Source organism: Grammomys surdaster, unplaced genomic scaffold, assembly GCF_004785775.1.
Source record: "Grammomys surdaster isolate TR1022 unplaced genomic scaffold, NIH_TR_1.0 125947, whole genome shotgun sequence".
Taxonomy (NCBI): domain Eukaryota; kingdom Metazoa; phylum Chordata; class Mammalia; order Rodentia; family Muridae; genus Grammomys; species Grammomys surdaster.
Genome location: NW_021620769.1, coordinates 1,527,573 through 1,533,171, shown reverse-complemented (window position 1 = coordinate 1,533,171; position 5,599 = coordinate 1,527,573).

Below are 5,599 nucleotides of genomic sequence, written 5' to 3'. Positions count from 1 at the left end.
AGAGCAGCAGGGTGGTGGGAAGTGAAGAGGGGCAGAGTGAGAGGGAGGAGGGTGGGGAGGGCAAGGTCTTGACATCCCTGGGTATCTTGCTTCTAACTTATTTAAGATGAACTAAGTACAGGTTGGTTAAGCTGTCCAAGCCATGCCCATGGTGACTCAGGCAGTTGAAGCACGATCCAAAGAGAACAGTATCAAGCATCTTAAACTCCGGTGTGGGTAGGAAAATATTTTTAGTCCCTTTTTGCATCCCTGAGCCCACCATGGCTTGCTTTTGTCCCCCTTGGTTGTCTTGCAAGCATTCTGTCTTGCAATGGCCTTTTCTTGTTTAGAAAGAGTTGGAATATGTCATAGTGTATGCAGTCTTACAGGGCAACTATGGTTGGGAGGTGTCTTAGAGAGCAGCAAAACAACTAGTTCAACCTCTTTTGCACTGCGGGTGGGTGCATAGTCAGAGGACCACCAAGGGCACTGGTTTCTGTTTTGAGATAAGGTCTCTTACTCATTGCACGTGCCAATCTAGCTAGCTCCTGGGCTTCTGGGGATTTTTGGATCCACCTTCTGTGGGAGCACAGAGATCACAGACATGTATTACCACAGCTACTTTAGGGAATTCAAACCCAGGTCCTCACACTTGTCTGGTGAACACTTTAGCCAAGAACCGTAGCTGTAGCTTCAACATCTTTTCCTACGATGGTTAATAAGTATGGTATAATTGCCAAGCTTCAGCTCCACAGCACGGTCCCTCCTGGTTGGACATCATATATAACCAGATCATTCCTGCTAAACAGGGTGGAAACTCATCTGACATCAGGGGATTCATTTTGAATTAAAGTAGATTCTCTGCTCTTGTTCCATTGAAAACTGAGAACTAATTAGTCTGTAATCCTTAAAAAAAAAAAAGGATTCCTAGGAGACAGGGCCATTGGCTTTCCTCCTCCTGTACTTTCTTTCAACATGAACACCTGATGTCTTGTTCAGTTTACAAATCCAACTCTCTATGGGTTAGGAATAGAAGACCCACAACTTCAAAAAGAAGTAGCTGAGGTCTTGGTGGATAGTGTGTGATCACTCAGGCTGTGACCAGGGGAAGCATGGGCTTCCTTAGGTGGCAGGGGTCATAACATATCTCTAGACCCAGGCCAGTTACCTACTTGGCTAATTGTGATGCTTCACGAAATGAAGCCCATTTTTGAGGAGGTCTCTTGTATTCTGAAGGAACTTAATGCAGTTGTTAAGAAGTGTCTGAAATGTTTGCAATTGATGCTCCTTTGAGAGGAGCCTGCACCTCTATGGGCACTACCCCTTTACCTTGGGATTTCACTCACAGGTTCTGAGCAGCCCTTAGGAAAAGTTTAGTTTGAGTCTCTGTCTGCTGGAGACATAGCTGAAGTTCCTCACAGCCACCCTCTTCTGTGTACCCTGAGCTACTGGACATCCTTCCTCACCATGGACTGAGAGCACCGAGGGACCCATCCAGGTGCCCCTTTTCTTTCAAACTGATCACATTATGCACCTACATTCAGATCTGTGGCTGATACTCACCAAGCCTAAGCATCCCCACTCCATCCCAAACCATTGCTCAGTAACCAGGGCCTCTGATTAATGGTCAGGTATACGTTCGTGGCAGGCATGAAGCAAGCCACCGAACAGAGATACATCACAGAACACATGGCCATGGGCTCAGGCTCAGTTATCGCATGCATCTAGGTTTAACTATCAGAAGAGTGGCTGGCTTGGAGGTGACCCTTCTGTCACCTTCTGTCCTGAACACTCTATTCTTAAACCATCCCTTAAATTCACTAGAAGCCCATTTCGTGAGAAATGATTTCTAAATTAATGTGTATTTTCTGTATATTGCAAGGTGTTCTCAGTTACGCAGAAGATATACAGCAACTATTGTGTCTAGGAAAACAAAGTAAAACAAAAAACTGTGTGCAGCAAACAGAGAGGCGCCTGTGCTGGGAATGCTAAGGACAGGGCACATTTACTTCAGTATTTTCTAGAAAGGCTTCGGCATCCCTGAACAAACCTGCTGAGTGGGTCACTAAAGCCATGTCTGCACCTGAAGCTACTGAGCAAAACTGAAGATGGAAATAGTGATCAGTTAATGACTCGTCTCCACAGTGGTTTCTTCTGTGGAATTACAATTAAAGACTTCATTGGATCACTTTAAATGTTAGACTGAAGTGGCTCACAATGTTTTTGAAATAACCAAAGGACACCATATTTATAAGCATGGAAGTTTTGAACATTCTCATCTTCTGTTTTATACCTTTTTATCAGTTGCCCTGGCTTCATAGTAAGGTCTCAGAGATGGAACTTCAATATGAATATTAAAAATTGTTAGTAGTCACTATGATTTTCATTTCCCATTTTTGGTCTCAGGTAATTTCTTGGGTACCTTCCCTTGATTGACAAACCATGACTCCTTGCACTTGTATAGACTATATTTAGCTTGCAGAATATACTATCCCCTCATTAAAGTCTCCTAGTTGCTGAACTTCATTAAGACAAACGGATTCATCTGTATTTTCACTCCCTTTGGCTATGAGGTCAATAAAACGATGTCAGGCAGGAGAGGCTAAGGATGCTCAACACTCTGAGATGCTCCTAAACAAGCTCAGGCAGGAGCCAGCTGCCATGGTCCTGCAAGACACATTATGCTCTCAGCTTTAATAGACATTAGCGTCTTGCACAGTTGCAGTGTGCTTAATAGCCTCGGCTGTTCAAGACTCGAATTCTGCAACCATTATCGCTGGCATGGGACCCTGTATTCAGAGAACCTGGGATACAGTGGAAAGACAACAGAACAACGAGAGATGAATGAAACGCTGAGCCTTCACAAGTAGGCAAGGATGGCAACCAAGAAAGAAGAAGAAGCCAGAGTATAGCCAACCTTTTTTCTTTTAATTAGAGTATATTATACTTCCAAACTCGATACACTAGAAATTGGCAATGCAACGTAAGATGCAGAGGAAAATACCAGTTACTGTCAAAATGACCCTGTACAGCCTTGTAATGCAAAAGCTTTTTACAATACAAATTTTCAGTAATGTACACAAACCTTGACAGTATGATCATCTGAACATAATATGAGGAGTTAAAAAAAACGAAAGAAAAGAAAGGATAGGAGAGAGAAGGTGCTCAGAACCCTACCTGCATCACTAAATGGAAAACCAAGCCAGCTCTCCTGGGAGAACGCACAGTAAGAACCCAAAGTTGCCTAGGAGACTTTCTCAAAGGTGTTAGTGTTTTCAGGGGAAGGAGATCTACAGAATGGATCCTTCCCCAAACATCAAACTGCAAACCAGATTAGGGGAACATTTTACCTAGGTGGATTCTGAAAAATGCTGTAGATTTTCTTCTTTATTAATAACAACAATAATAATATAAAAAGTCAAACAAACTGCAAACACACGTTTTCTCACTCAGAAAACTTTTTATAATTTACCAGAAAGATTGATGACTCTTTCCAAAGTGCTAAAAAAGTTGCCCAATTACATTAAGCATTACTAAGTCATTCAAATACAGGTTCAGTGGCAAGCAGTGAAATGCATGGCATTTGAGCAGGAACCGTCTCCGTCCCTCCCCCCTTGCACTCTCTCACGTTCCCACCCGAAGACCTCTTATTGCACAAGTGACATGCTGTAAAACCCAGGGTCCTCGTGATCAGGGACACCCACTCAGGTTCTTAACCTGCTGGTGCTTCTGTGAGTCACCTTTCTGCCAACCTCTGGGGTAGGGGTGGGGGGCGTCACTGTGCTCCCATCTCCCTTATCACTGAACCTGCAGTTTTAAACACATTATTAGCCAAGTGGCACATTCTCCATTAAATGGGGATAAAGACATGACTTTAAAACAAAAACAAAAGCAAATAAAAAACAACAAACCCACCCATAAACCCAGTGACCTTGGGGCATACTGTCCAGAGTGTCTATAGTGTCTTCTACTGAGATATTGACGTGGTGAGTGGAACAATGGGTTAAACATGGCCCAGAGCAAGGTCTCTGCTGGAGAATGACTGAGGCTTTGGGGCCTTTCTGGCCTAGCTGGTTGGTCTCCCTGCTTTGTGGACATCTCTGTAGTGTAAACTTGTTGGCCAGGGTCCTAACCAGGCTCCTCACCTATGGCTGGATGGCAGGTGGGGGAGGGAAGCAGAGACCTGCTGGGTTTGGAGAGGGAGGCTGAGAGGGGATAGGGAGCCGATGCCGTGGTCTGTTCAGTCTCTGGCTTCCTGTCCAACTGCATTCACTTCAGGGCAGCAGTCCCAACTAGAGGAAGAACATCAGGGATGCTTTTATTTCCCCTAGTTAAAGTAACAAAAAGGAAAGTGGGTATTATCAAGGATAATACAGTGTGGGAAAACAGCATTCCTTCTAGACACCAGTTCTTCCGCTGACAAATAATATAGAAACTTTCATATACCAAACTTCCCATTTTTATACAAAGTATATTCCTTCCCGCTCTTTCAGCCTGTTGCATACTGGAAATTCTGCTATTTTACAAATTCAAGCAGTGAACATATTCAGCCAAAGATTTTCTTTTCCTTTTTAAACCATCCATGACTTTTTAAAGATGAGCAAAGGGCTACACAACTGAATCATACCTTCTCTTGCCGCAATAAAGTGCTGCACAGAAACTGCCATTTTAATGACCATAAAATAAGAGCTTTAAATAAGTATAAAGTCAGCTCCTAGCAGGTTACATCTGCTAGGCGTTAACAAAATGGAATACGGGGTTACTAATACATGGAGAGTACACTCTAGCCAGAGGCTCTGCACACAGCGGGCATCCTGGGGCATCATCTGAGGCACAGGACTAAGCAGCACCTTTTTGTTCTGTCTTTCCTTGTACGTCAAAGAGGTCGCAGCTAACATGTCAAACATACAGTCTACTCATTCCATAAAAAAGGTATATTTCCTTCCTTTTTTTTTTTAACTTATTCCTTTTCCCTCAATGAGAAACAAACTAGTGCAAGGCCAGCGCACTGTGCAAAGCTGCCGTTTCTTTTTAGTCTGAGCATTTACACCCAGAATCAATCCGAACCCCTTTAATCTCCTTGGCTGGATTTATCAACCATAAACATTTCCACTCATACAATTTTTTTCCTACAAACAATGATAACAACTGAATCAATATATCACACACACACATATGTTCTGCTCTTTAAAAAGGATGTACGTGTGTATGTGTGTGTGTGTGTGTATGTGTGTGTGTGTGTATGTGTGCATGCTCCATGTGGGCACACACACAGAACACCAGGTTTTGTGATGTCAGCTGTGAACTTGGAGGCGTTTCTTGAGAGATCTGTCACCTGACTCTATCCATCTTCCTAAGTGGAGATCTCAGCTCCAGGCTTTGAGCACTCACTCTATTGGAACTACCTTGGCACCCTGCAGATCTTCATCCACTGAGCACTAGGCCCTAGCACTCTGCAGCCATAAAATAGAGAAGGAAAGGCAGTGGAGGAAGTGGGGAGAAAGTAGTGGACGAACAATCCAGATGGAAAGTCAAGACCGTCCATCACCGTCAAAGAGGCCAGTATAAAAAGGATGTGCAATAGAAATGTCATGGCACACACACACACACACACACACAC